The 15,116-nt window shown below is 42.8% G+C and overlaps 1 protein-coding gene across 1 annotated transcript in view; it reads right to left on the bottom strand.

Moving 5' to 3' along the window:
- The window catches only part of LOC124594675 (Down syndrome cell adhesion molecule-like protein Dscam2), a 175,880-nt gene that overhangs the window by 69,095 nt on the left and 91,669 nt on the right, over positions 1-15,116 (bottom strand). The gene's annotated exons all lie outside the window — the stretch shown is intronic.

Genomic DNA, 15,116 nt, shown 5'->3' with positions numbered 1-15,116 from the left:
ATAGATTTAAGTGTCAGGAATTCGTTTCTGAAAGTATTTGTATGGAGTGTAGCCATGTATGGAAGTGAATAGTTTGGACAAGAAGAGAATAGAAGTTTTCGAAATGTGGTGCTACAGGAGAATGCTGAAGATTAGATGGGTAGATCACATAACTAATGAAGAGGTCTTGAATAGAATTGGGGAGAAGAAGGGACCGGTTGGTACGACATGTTCTGAGACATCAGGGGATAACAAATTTAGCATTGCAGCGCAGCGTGGAGGGTAAAAATCGTAGAGGGAGACGAAGATATGAATACACTAAGCAGATTCAGAAGGATGTAGGTTGCAGTCAGTACTGGGAGATGAAGAAGCTTGCACAGGATAGAGTAGCATGGAGAGCTGCATCAAACCAGTCTCAGGACTGAAGACCACAACAACAACATATCACGGAGTTCAGGGAGGAAGGCAGTGTGGCTTCAGGTCTGCTGCTGGATTCATATGGTCACAAAGAAGGAAGGCCGAGGTATTTCCCGAGAGACAGGAAGTATGACTAGAATTAGCGCCTCCCTGAGCACGCGTCCTGACCGTTGTGGAGTGCCCCGGCAAAAGACGCGTGTTGCAAGCCGGCAGATGGCGGGATGCTGTGTCTCCTTGGCTAAAGACTGTTGTGTTACGAGTTGGGGTGACTGCAATATACAGCTACAGAATGGATCGTATTTTTGAACTTGTGCAGGACAGATTAGGTGATTTAAACCCTAACAAACAGTGTTTACAATGTTCTCTGTACTCTCCGCAAATAACAAACTTGTGGTGTCAGTTAACAAAAAGTTGCTGTATGGTAACATTCTACTGTATTTCTATTAAGGTAACAGTGATACACACGAGTTTACTGCTGTCTTTGATATTTTTCTGGTCAAAAGAGAACCATCTGTCTCTAAACTTATCTGCACTTACATTGAAGGCTGACAGAAAATGGATGCAGCGATCGGTTGAGATGGAGTTGTAACGAGGTATGATTTAATGGTAGACTGATGATGAATTCTAGAGAGAGAGGGAGAGAGATGTTTCTGCAGATCATTTAACCATTTTTTCCGTTGTTCTGTCGGAGTGCATCAGTTGTGTGGCGTAACCTGGATTCCACTCATATACAGCTCAGTGTTCTGCATGTGACTTAGAGCACTATGTACTTGCGATCGTTAACAGCCAACCTGTCAGTCATCAGAGGACTTCCATCTTTTGTGTTATGATGATGAAACATGTCAATCCTGTTTCGACACTTTCCTCTAGACCAGGGGTTCCCAAAAAAATTTTGTCGAGGACCCCCTCATCGAGCATGATTGGTACCTTGTCATATCTCAGTATCAAGTACCTAAAAAAGCCAAATTAAGAGTCTTTTTATACGTTTTCTATTTTTGGTACTTAGAAAAAACATTGACATATTCATTATTGAAAAAATATTGAGCTTAAAGCTTTTTCAATTTAGCCATAATTGTTATTAACTATTGGCCTCTATCTGATTCTAGTTTTGCGCTAGAGTCTGCTAGTGTCAGTTGGCTCTAGGAAGACGATAGACGCAGAAGTTAGCGTTTGCTAAAGCTCTACTCATGCAGGATGCGGCCAAAACAAAAAAATCTGTTATCATACGAAATATATTTAATATATTTTTTGTTCTAATAGCAGTTTGCGGACCCCGCTGGCATAGCTCGCGGACCCCTGGGGGTCGACGGACCATCTGTTGGGAACCACTGGTCTAGACAAACGAAGATTTGTACGACGTACTCCATTCTTCTGAAGCATCTTGGGCATAAAATAAAGTCTTCAGTTACATAGCTACAGCGATTCTAATTTAGCGACAGGTGTCTGTGAGGTACTGCAATCCTCATGCATACACCTGATAGACAGATGTCCTTTTGAAAGAGTTAAAGTTAGCGTCATGTAAGAAGTAGGCCCAATTTTCAGCCGTTCTGCGCATCCCCCTCCACTATTGGCCAATAATATTCATTCTGGGTATTGTGTTGTCCTCATCACCGGCGCGCAAGTCGCCCAATGTGGCGTCGACTGAAATAAGACTTGCAGTTGGCGGCCGAACTTCTCCAGATGGGGCCTCCCGGCCAACGATGCCATACACTCACTTCACTTCATTTCATTCTGTCCGAGCTGCTAGCAGAGAGTTACATCTACAGATAGAGAATCTCGCTCCTATATGCTGCACTGTTGCTCTACTTCGCGACAGCCGAATTATTCATTCAACTATCAATTTTTTTTTCCTTTTTTTTCTTGTAGCAGTATAGCTGTGAATGTATATCTTGTAAATTGCTTAAGTGCGACTAAAAGAAAAGTCAGGTGACGGCAATAAATGCGAAGTGCTTCACAAGCAGGAGAGGCGGATTATTTACCACATTTTTACTTTTTCAAACGTGAATTTAAAAGCAGGTCTCCTACTGTTGACATTGGGAAACACAAGAACAGACTTCAGAACCATATGGTGTTGGCAAGAGAACTGTAAAGCGAATTGTAAACGAAAGTGTCAGAGCTGTAGGAAGCGTAGAAACAAGTGGTTTCGTGTCGCCTGGAAAGCATCGAAATCGCAAGGAACCTGTAACACAAATGGATGGTTTTAACAACGATGTTTTAAAGTGCTCCATGTGAATGATGAAAGCCCGACATAACAACAATGTATTACAGTTACGCAGGCTTCAATGGTAAGCACATTGTCAAGGTAAAAATTTTTAAAAGACGTTGATTCCAAAGTTGTTAAGAAGAGAGCTTTTAGTTCACAAAAGTGACATAGGTGCAACATAAACTATATCCCGTATAAAGATTCGTGATACTAGAGAAGGAGGTAATTCAACAGGTATTACCTTGACGAAACATGGGTCAATTAGAATCATTCCAAGAAGATCTGCTGGAAAATGAGTAATAGTACTGGCGGTTTTAAATTTCTCACCGGGATAGGTTCTCGGATAATCATTCTGCATGGTGACTCTTCTTCTGGTTTTACTTGTGAGAATAAACTTGTATTTACGTGTAAGAAAAAAGCACTGGTTAGCGTTCGGCAATGAACGCTGTCAGTTTCGTGACGTGATTCACAATTCCTGTCACACCTTGCTTCGACATCGATCATTGCCAGTTATAATTCAACTGTTATAGAGAAAACATCAAGTACAAACACCAGAAAAGCGGATATTTTTCCCCGGCTTAAAAATAAAAATAAATAAAAAGCACCGTATAAACCAGACTCGTGCCGGCTTCCTGCAGTCCGTTAATTTATACAAGTCACGTAACAGAATGCACGTGAATGGGATCACACAGTTTTGCGTTTACCCACGTGTCACTGTCATTGTATCTCCACGGAATTAATTTGGGCAAAGTGTTTTAAGGCTATGTGAAAAAAAAAGCATTCAAGGTAACACACAGCGAATCGCTTGTTCATGGGGCAATGCACAATGAGGTAACAGACAACATCCCACCTGTTGCGTGGGCACATTCTGTGTGGCATGCTGAAAAGCTTCAGAAAGGAGAATTTGACAGTGAATTGATGATGGCTATAAGCCTTGAAACTATCATCGTAAATTTACAATCAGATTATTCGGAACCAGACTCAGATAGAAGTGACAATGGTATTAGGATGTAGACTTTGGAACAAAGTAATAATATTTCTTAGTTTTAAAGACTCATGGTTTAAAAAATGTGTTTGTCAACATATCAGTTGCATACATAATAATGAGAAAATGGCTCTGAGTACTATGGGACTTAACTTCTGAGGGCATCAGTCCCCTAGAACTTAGAACTACTTAAACCTAACTGACCTAAGGACATCAAAGATATCCATGCCCGAGACAGGATTCGAACCTGCGACCGTAGCGGTGGCGCGGTTCCAAACTGTAGCTCCTACAACCGCTTGGCCACTCCGGCCGGCAATAATGAGAACTTCCTAGCCTTTTTGATTAGGACTTTGTAACCTTTTGATTATGCAGACCACGATGTTCAATGTATTGCCTATGGAGAAGTTAAGCTTCTCCCACCATGTTGTAAACTTCCGTCATTTTCATGGCACGAACTGGATAAGGCCGTAAAATGACAGTAACTGTTACTTGTCGAGATATCAGTGGTTTTCGATGTAATCGGTCAAATTCCCTGGAGTTATTCGCACATGATGGTTAATTGTTTGCTTGTTCAGTGGATTAGAAATGCGGTCTCTCTCTGTAATAACGAACGTGTTAGTTTACACTCATAATGTCTGTTAACAACGAAAAATATGAAACTTACTGACCATTTTTACGATAGTCTTACATTAATCTTTTCTACCACTAATTCTTTTTTACATGTAGTGATTACACTTAACTGTAGTCAAATACATCAAAACACACACACACACACACACACACACACACACACACACACACACACACACACACACACGTTACACATTTTTAAGAATGCTATTGAGCAGAAGCAGTTGTCAAGCAAATATAATTATTTCGGTTTGTGCTTGAAGTTAATTTTGTTGTGTGTTAAATTTTTACTTTTAATGCAGTTCAAATCGCAATAAATGGTCATTATTGCAAGCAGTTACAATTACCTTGTCGTTAGACAATTGCCGTTTTGACAAAAATTCTACTTCAAGTCTTCTCAAAGCTGTGTCATCTGTTCTCGCCTCCCGACCTCACTCAGAGTAAACCTGTGGACCAGTGGACGCAATGTCGTCAAGACGTGAATTAATATTTCTCTCATGACCACTGATCGAAATTGGTATTAACAATTATTATTCCCCCTCATAGATTTTAACATATAATACAATGTACGGTAGACAAATGATCCTGACTTGTCCGCAACAATGCGGTTCGGCAACGTTGACTTTGTTTGTCCGCTCTCTGCTGCCGCACTTACACCGTTCTCATCTCCCCACGCTTCGTTTCCGTTCCGCCTCTATGTGCGGAAACGCCGCGCTAGGCGGCGCAGGCTATGTGGCGGTAAGAACTGCTGCTGTGTGTTTGCCTGTTCCTTGTAAAAGGTATTATCCATTACTAACGATCATTTTATAGGATTGATGTAAGCATAGTATGATTTCTGAACAGTGATCAGATGTGAACAGTCTGTGCTATACACCTCTGCAAAGCTGTATTGTGTATGTATCACAAAGACTCTGTGTTTTAAGGAAATAGTTTCGTCATTTTACTGTTTGTCACACTGGTTTATCGTAGAGAAACTTGCAAGGAGAATCTGTATCATGCGCTGGAAATGTATTTCCAACATTGGAATATTAATAGTGTTGCATTACACATGACTAATAGGTCAGAAACCGCTATAATTTAACAGTATAGCCTTAGGAGTGCATGTGCTTATGTTCTATCTTACCAGTACCTTCTTGGTACTGACCACAGACACTAGAACAATACTATAGAATTGATAGCACAGTAGATTTACGTAAATTTCTTCAGACTCCATCCGTCTCATGCTCCGTGTCGCAGCTTGTGATACTAGTGCCATGTCTGGCTTACGGCAGAGTCAAAAGGCTCTGTAAACTGAAGCAGCAAATCAGTACCGAGATCTGATGATGGTCATTAAAGACCGAAACCGGTAATCTGTCAAACAGAACAAAATTGACGGAAATTAAAGGAAACTTATTACATATACGGGTCACTGAGTTTTTTCGCGACGATGTCGCAGCTTGTGAAAGTTTCGTGTTTCTAGAGAAATAATTTCCAGTCTTTGTCTTTGTAATTATACTGCGCAAACGATTGGTAGCATTGTGCCTCGTGCTTGATATCGAGAATTATCACGTAAATGGTATGATATTCTAGCATGCTATGTGACAATACGTGTGTTCTTGCAATCTCTGAAGCTGGAGGTGGGCAAGCAAGCAGGTCGGGGCCAGAAACAGTAACATCTCTGTGCCATGGGTAACCAGCTCAGGCTTTTTACATGGTTTGGAGAGTGACCACTATCCGTGAAGGGCACTCTGATAACATATCAGGGATGCATGTGTGGGGGATGGGGAAGGGGGACAGTTGACCTATGACTGTTGGCTGAAGTGGATGACCGACCGACCTCGTGGGAAATTTCTAGTGCTGCAAGGACTATATGTGTTGCATGTGCCTTTTTTTCTTGATCTGTCTGTTTTTGCAATATATGTGCGAGTATCTGATGATCGATAGCTATACACAGGATGCAGAAGTGATGATTCTGTATGGCGCAGGATACTAATTGTGTTTACTACATCGGCATGGTATGTGGTGACACAGCCCAGTTGGAGATCAGTTTCACACTGATAAATTCAAGCCTGCCTCGACGGTAGCAGACCAGTGTAATTGAGGAAGTGTCTTTCTGTATTCATGATCTGTCTACCACTTTTTCTGGGTTTAGCTGTCAGTGCAATATGGCTGCTGTATGTTGTTTTCGAATTGTTTTTGCCGCTGAAAGTCTCGTAATTTGTCTGTCTGCAGAAACAAAATGGCGGACAGTGCTCTCACGCCGGCAGCAGCAGTTTGGCAGGTAAATTCAGTAAGAGCCAGAATGCTCCATTCATTCAAAAGGTACCCTCTATGCGGGTCATAGAAGCTTCTACAGACTGGTCCAAACAAGACAGGGGAAAGTTCTGTGACATCTAAGAGCAACGTCGTGTCTTCTTTGAGTGATCAGAGACACATCCAAGCAGAACATCCATCTCTGGTTCGACGCGCAAGTCGGCGAAGTGGCGTCAACTCGAAAGACTTGCACCAGGCGAGCGGTCTACTCGACCGGAGGCCCTCGTCACACGACATTATTATTATATCCATCTCTGGTGGGGTGCTGTCCTTCATCCGCCGTTGTGGCTTTAGAGAATCTCCAGACCATGAGCTGTAGCACAACGAAAGTTCACCGAAAATTCCAACCACTTTTCTCGTCTGTAGGGCAGTGCTTCGAATTCTGTTTGTGTAATTGTTCTGATTTTCCCATCTATTCTTAGACACCAGTGTACGCTTTGAGAATTGGGGAAAATAACGTCCCTGACTCCATTAGCAGCAATTAAAAACTAAGCCCACTAACCGTTTCAGAAAAGTGAGCACCACAGCAGCTGTAGGACTCAGAAATTTTTCTCTGTGTCACTGGGAGTGCCTTCAAACAAGCAGCTAAAACTTGAAAAGCGGTGAGCTTCCTGTTTTTAGAGTTACAGAGATATTTGTTTCGACTTCCCGATATCGTTGTTTTGGCGTGTTAAATCCGATATTGTAGCTGATATTGGTTTCTAGATCTGTTTCCCACAAAAGCGTGTGAAGTGTCTCAGGGAGGTCTCACTAGCGTGCAGCAATCTATTTAGATCCATGTTAGAGTGTGGCGGTTGGATTTAGTAACTCCTGAAGTACCTCTCGCTCGAAGACAAGGTTGCTCCACGCAAAAGTGCGCGGTGCGTCTTTGGGACGGTTTCACAACTATGTCGCGAGATTTTTCTTTTAGACACTTTGTTCAAGTGCGGCGGTGGCGGTATTCTTCGGAATAAAATGTGTAATTGTTTAAATATTCTCACGTACTTGCAAATCTCTGTTTCTCTCACTCTCTCTTTGCGCAGTGGTACATTTAGTTCCTGTGATATCTTCAAGTTATGTATGTGACAGTATTCTGCTACATCAGATGTACGAGGGTAATCCCAAAAGTAAGGTCTCGTATTTCTTTATAAGTACAGAACTCTGTCTGTATGGCAGTTGGTCATACTGTTATGAAGAGTGCTTCACGCGCTGTGTGTAAACATGCGCACGCCGCGCTCAGGCACTCACTCTTGGCTTGGCAGCCGTTGAGAATGGAGTTCCCGTTAGATGTTACCGCCAAGTGCGAATTGCGCGCAGTTATTCGGTTTTTGAACGCAAAGGGCATTGCGCCGATTGAAATCCATCGCCAATTGACGGAAGTGTATGGTGAGTCGTGCACGGATATTAAAAATGTTCGTAAGTGGTGTAGAGAGTTTGCAGCTGGTCGGACCGAAATTCACGACGAACAAAGGAGAGGGAGACAGTCAATTTCTGAGGAGACAGTGTTGAAGGTTGAGCAAAGCATGCGTGAAGATCGGCGGATCACCCTGGATGATCTCTGCACGTTGGTTCCTGAGGTTTCCCGAAGCACCGCTCACATAATTTTAACGGAAACATTGAACTACCGGAAGGTTTGTGCAAGATAGGTGCCACGCATGCTGACTGAGGACCACGTGCGGCAGCGAGTTGATGCTTCCCGCTCATTTCTTCATCGCCTTGCAGCCGAACAGGACAACTTTCTGAACTCAATTGTCATGGGTGACGAAACCTGGGCATACCACTTTATACCTGAGACCAAGCAACAATCGCGGCAGTGGCGGCATCCTACTTCGCAACATGGCAGTGAGCTGATATGACATTGGCATACAATAACTGCCACAGTGTATACAAAAATCCATCGGCAGAAATTGTGATTACGTCGAAAAATGGCTAAATGTTCAAGCTGTAAACTGATGTAAGCCACTGAAGAAATAAAGAGGTCTATGTACTGATAAAAAAAAGTAGGGGGCCTTACTTTTGGGATTACCCTCGTAATAACTCCTAAAGCAATTCGTGTTCAATGGCAGAGGGGATGGGAAGGAATAAGACTGCAGGTATTTCCAACGTGACAGGAAATGTTTAGCAGCTAACGCGTGACCGTTCTGTAAGCCGGGATGCTCCCTGGCAATGCTGTGAGCCAATGCATTGTCTGTCTTAAAGTGGGGCATGAAGACTGGTGTGAATGTCTTGCCTCTTGTGCTTTGTAAAACTGAGTGATTGGACTTTTATCGAATGACCTACATTTACAGCAGAATCATTTATCATTATGAGTTACAAAGTCTAACTGAGACCCATATTTATTATTTCATGAAGCATATTCATCTTCACCAAATACCGTTGCTATCAACACAGTCCTCAGATGCTAAAACACTCCCCCTACTCCAGTACACATTGAACAAAGTACACAATTACGCCCGTCCTCCCAATTTCAGTAGCTAGACACAGATCGAGTCCTTTGCCAGCCTTTTTTCCCAGACTGCCATCTAGGATTATGTCATGGGAGGGGTGAGGGGGAGGCACCACAGCGCCCTCTGTTGTGTTGTTAACTAGATCAGTTGGATTCCAGATCTCATGGTGAACACTATGGATGGAGTTAATGCCAACGATAGCTCGAATTGTTTAAGTAACAATGCATACTTACATCTGTCCTATCTGGCAGCCCGGCACAGACTGGGTCCTTTTGCTGCGAATTTCCTGATGGGTGAGTGGATAGGAGGGGAGAAATGCATACAAAATAAAGACTTATGTCCATCCTAACCAAGAGCCCAGCACTGACTGAGTCCACTTCCAGCCAATTTCCAGATACGGAATAGGAGGGTTGGGGAAAGGGGGAAAGGTCAGGGGTGAGGAGGGGGTTAGGTTAGTGGAGGTAGCCCAATTGACCTATTTTCCCGCCAAAATTTCAACTTCATGTCATGATGTCACTGTGATGTTGCCACATCTATGGCTGCCATCTTGGATCTGTCATCTTGAATCAATTTGGCAACAGTGCAACGTGGGGCCATACATACTTTGCCCTACTACTGTCGAAAACAAAGGAACATATGTGGGGTTATAGTACAGTACACATATTGGCAGGCACTTAGAAACGACTACAACTTGTATATTCAATAATAAAAAATTGATTTGACATTTAAAACTATGATACGACTTCTCACCTGTATTTACGTCATTTACCGTCTAATCAAGACACTGACAGATATAAAACAGTCCACTAACGACGTAATATGGACGTAACATCATTTTAGAAGTACTTGATAACAAGTTTAAATGCCGAAACAGTCCATCGTTGATAAACATTAATTATTAGGAGAAGCTAATCTGACCTGCATAGAGGATGCCTTCCGAACGAATGGAGCATTCTGATTGGCTCTTACTGAATTTTCGTGCCAAGCTGCTGCTGCCGGCGTGGGAGCAATGTCCGCCATTTTGTTTCTGCAGACAGGCAAATTACGAGACCTTCCTAATAATGATTTCTTTTGGTTCCACTCGCAAGAATTAAAGCTGTCCTTTAGGTTCATGCGTAACCATGCACTCGGAAATCGCCACATACACGGAAATAAACAGCGAAGTATCATTTCATCCTTCTGTCTTTAATCACTTGGAAATGTTAAATAACGTCGAATATTACAGAAAATACTTGTATTAGCTTCATAAGTTAATCCCAGAATATTTAACAACGCCAAGAAAAATAAATATTAAGGATATAGCGGGATTCGAAGCTAAGGCCTTGAAATCTGTAAACTAAGACATTATCCCTACGCTAGGTCTTAGTCATTGTCTAATGTCTCGTTATTATCGCATGTATTGAAGATTTGTATCGTTAATGCGTTAGTAACTTTCTCCTGGCACATCGATTGCCGATACTGCGTGTGACGTCAGATTGTCGTCACGTTTGTAGGAAATCTCGTAAGATGAGTGTTACCCTTCGTCATGCACAGTCTTGACGGAAATGTCATGTGAAATGAATTGTCTTGGAGGTAGAGCTTTTGTAAATAGAGCTAATATGTTACTGTAATACTGCTCTTGGCTGGAGTAACTTTTTAGTAGTTCAGTATTTGCAAATATTAGTGAATATAGTTGCTTTAAAGTTCAGAAACTTCATTTCATCGAATAATGGTTGGAGGCTGCCTCAGTAACACAGTACTTTCATCAGTTAATACAGGGTGAGTCAAAAAGGACTTTACAACTTTGGAATGATATAGAGATTTACTGAGATATTTAAATTTAAATGGCTCTGAGCACTATGGGACTCAACTGCTGAGGTCATTAGTCCCCTAGAACTTAGAACTAGTTAAACCTAACTAACCTAAGGACATCACAAACATCCATGCCCGAGGCAGGATTCGAACCTGCGACCGTAGCGGTCTTGCGGTTCCAGACTGCAGCGCCTTTAACCGCACGGTCACTTCGGCCGGCTTTACTGAGATAACTTACAGAATCTGTAGATGTGCCATTTAGTGGCAAACAACCTCTAGTTTCACACAAAAGTGTCAAGTGTAATTTTGGTTTGATGTGACTACCATTTGTGTTGCAGCAAACACACTACGGCATCCAATTTCTTCCCACACTCGTTGCAGTAAATCGGGCGTAACTTGTGCAACGGCTGCGTGGATTCGATTTTTCAGGTCGGCTAAATTGCTTGGCAGGGGAGGAAAATACAAACTGGCTTCAATAAAACCACAGAGAAAGAAATCCAGTAGCGTCGAGTCTGGGGAGCGAGGTGGCCTTCAATACGTGGGCCACCTGGTAATTTATCATGTCGTAGTGGACAACCCGTCTCAACAAAGTTCTTGTGTGAAGAGTAAATTATACTCTTTAGAGTACTCGGTGCGGAATTTACTCCCAACTGTTGTTGGAGAATTAATAAAATGTTCCGGACTATTATGCCGTGGTAGAATGGACTTCACCCTAAAACCCGACGTTTCGTCCCTATTCGACCACGTCATAAGAACCCAGAGCATTTGATTAATTATGACATTTCCGGCCGTGAATTAGACCCCTCTACTGGGAGGAAATGTCAAGAATTTGCGACGCGTGATAGGTCTCCAGAAGAAGAGAGCGCAGCTTTTGTGTTCCCTCACATTTCTGTCTCGTGGCAGCGCTACCAGTGTTGCTCCGAAGTTTTTGAGGATTAAGCGACTACGCAGTTCGGCAAAGGGGCAGGGAATTTTCAAACAGACGGAAGAGGCTTATTTAAAGAGCGGATTCACCAGATCCACCGGGACCTGGCAAGCACAGACTGTTAGTTAATGTCTCTCCATATTACCATCAGCAATAAATTGTGTAGTGGTGACTGGGATAGAACTGACATACTGCACAGTATTTTTAGGAAGCGAATGTTGACAACGTCTAACAGACAGAAGAAGAAATTTGACAATTTGCAACCTAATAAGAGGATCTAATATTTAGACGCTTCCCGCACGGTTATCAATTTGTCCGGACATTCTTTATCAGATGATTAGAGATATGTGCTTGCCAAGGGCGGTAATTTTGCCATTAGCCCGCGAGTTGTGACCACGGAAGAAATAATAGCCAGCGTAGAAGCAGGCATTTATCTTGTGGACAAGGTTACGGCTGCAGAAATCCGTTTAGAAGCTGTAACAGTATCGTCTCGAGCAAAGCCTCCAAAAAGTAATTTAACTGTGGATAAGAGGAATGCCATAAAACGCCTTAATAAGGACAATAGTGTTATCATTCTCCCCGCTGACAAAGGAAATGGAAAAGTTATTTTGAATGCGACCGACTATTATAGTACGATTTACGACTTATTAGTTCCACAAACAGAGAGGAAACTAAGTAATGACCCCATTTACAAAGTTCTTAGAACTGTTACGCGGCTGATAAATAAATCCTCTGTCGAACAGAGCGTTCAGAAAAATCTGTTCAATTCTGTTGCGCTAGCACGAAGACTTTATGGACTGCGGAAGGTGCACAAAGAACATGTTCCTCTAATGCCTATAGTGAGCGCAATTGGTTCTCCCACCTATTCGATTACCAAGTTCTTGACAATATTATTACGACCACATGGGGGGCGATTTAATTCGTATATCAAGAATTCGGCACATTTTATCAGCAAATTAAACAGCATAATGGTACAGCCCTGGGATATATTAGTTTGTTTGACGTGATGTCGCTATTCCCTATGGTTACACTCAATGAAATGTTGCAACAGCTGAACCGGGTTTTTCCTCCCGATGTTGCAGAACTGTTTAAATATTGCTCACAAGCAAGTATTTCAAATGGAACGAAGACTTCTATGAGCATACAGATGATGTGGCTACGCGGAACCGCTTAAGCCCGGTTAAAGCAAACTTCTTTATGGAACAATTTTAGGAGGAGGCATTGGAAATTGCGAACAAGAAACCGAGTGTTTGGTTCCGTTATGTGGCTGATACATTTGTTTTGTGACAGTATGACAGGAGGGGGACCTGGATCGGTATCACAAACATCTGAACGGGATAAGTCTGAAGATTCAGTTTACCAAGGAGGACGAGGCAGGCGGAAAGTTAGATTTTCTTGATGTGCTAGTTTTCAAGAAAGAAGATGGTAGCTTGGACCACACGGTTTACCAAAAACCCACTTACACAGACCGTTACTTACAACAGAATTCGAACCATCACCCGCAACAAAAGCGAGGCATCATAGAAACGTTGGCGGATAGAGCAAGGAAAATCTGCGAGCCAGAGCTACTTGACGTAGAATTAAAACATCTCACCAATGCATTGGTCAAGAATGGTTATTCGTTCGCTGAGGTGAAAAGAGCTTCAAGCTCACCGCGTAGAAATTAAAAGTGATGCTGAAGCGTCGGTAAAATCTAAAGTTTTCCTGCCATTCATTAAGGATGTGACTTACCGGATAGAAAAAATCTTGGGAAAGCGGAACATCGCGGTTATCTACGGACATCACCTAAAATCAGCCAAGGATTCTTGCCAACCGCTGGCAAAAACTGGAATTTATATGATTGCGTGTAGTTGTGTGGAGGTATACGTGGGTACTACAAAAAGAGAAACTACTCTATGAGCACAGGGGCAATTACAGAAGAGGGGAGACTGACAGAGCAGCTGTTGTGGAACATGCTTTACAGCCAGGATACCACCACATTCATTTCAGTAGGACTCTAAGTACTAGCAGCCTCGAGCGGATACCTCGAAAGGCCATAGAGGGAGGCTGCAGAAATTGCGAAATACCCCAGGAATTTCATTAGGATGGAGGAGGGCTTGAAATTGAATGAAATTTGGATTCCGGTGCTGAAGAAGACGTGTACCAGACTTCCATCGTGGGATGATAGCGACAGCGGACGACGACAATCGACAACGCCTGACTGCGCTCGCGTATTCAAAACATGTGACGTCACGACAACTGCGCGGGAGCTCGCGGAAGCGGAATTTTGCTGTAACCAGTAGCGAGCCAGGGTGTGAATCGGACATTCGACAAAAGCTACGATCCCCCTTAAAAATGTCCGTCGCAGATAGGGACGAAACGTCAGGTTTTAAGGTGAAATCCATTGGACCACGCTGAAAATTTACATTTTACAGTTAGTTGTTGCAGAGTTAGTTTCATGAAACCAAAGCACATAGCGAGCACCAGTGAAAGAAGCCATTTTGATTTTGCACGACGCTGGTGCTTCTGGTGGCAGAATAGTGTACTGATGCACTCGTGAATCAAACTTGAGGTTGTGTGCTACAAAATGACAAATCTACCGATTTTGTAAGTTGGTAAGTTATCTCAATAAATTCATATGAGGGGCGTTTGAAAAGGCCGTGCGAAGTCCGAGAGATGACACCACCAGCGCGTATCGAGGTCATGTTTAGTTAGTAGCATCTTTGGAAAGAACGCACACCAAGTTTCATCCATATTGGTCTATTTCTCTGTGTTTGGCATTCGTGTGAATCAAGGAAGTCGAGTGATTGTCAGAAAATGGACGAAAAAGAATTTCGTGTGGTGATTAAACGTTACTTTATGAAAGGCAAAACACCTCAGGAGACTAAAGAGAAGCTTGATAAACATTATAGTGACTCTACACCTTAGATTAAAACAGTTTATATGTGGTTTAAAAAATTTTGGAGTGGCCATATGGGCACACGTGATGCTGAACGTTCTGGACACCCTGTGGAGGTTACGACTCCATAAATCATTGATAAAATCCATGATATGGTGATGGATGACAGAAGAGTTAATGTACATGAGATTTCTAGTGCTGTGGGCATCTCGAATTAACGGGTACATAATATTTTGCATAAACAGTTGGACATGAGAAAGCTATCCGCAAGACGGGTTCCGCGACTGCTCACGCTTGACCAAAAACGGAATCATGTGGAGTGTTGCAAGTATAATTTGCAGCTGTTCAGGAAGAATCCGCAGGACTTTAAGCATCGTTTCGTCACTGTGGATGAATCATGGATACAGTACTATACTCCTGAGACCAAACAACAATCTAAACAATGGGTTACCAAGGGAGAATCTGCACCAAAAAAGGCGAAGGCCATTCCTTCGGCCGGCCGCTGTGGCCGAGCGGTTCTAGGCTGCAATCTGGAACCGCGCGACCTCTAACGTCGCAGGTTCGAATCCTGCCTCAGGCATGTATGTGTG

Source organism: Schistocerca americana, chromosome 2 (assembly GCF_021461395.2).
Source record: "Schistocerca americana isolate TAMUIC-IGC-003095 chromosome 2, iqSchAmer2.1, whole genome shotgun sequence".
In the NCBI taxonomy this organism is placed as follows: domain Eukaryota; kingdom Metazoa; phylum Arthropoda; class Insecta; order Orthoptera; family Acrididae; genus Schistocerca; species Schistocerca americana.
Note: the sequence above shows the minus strand (reverse complement) of the source record. Positions and strands in the feature narration are given on the sequence as shown.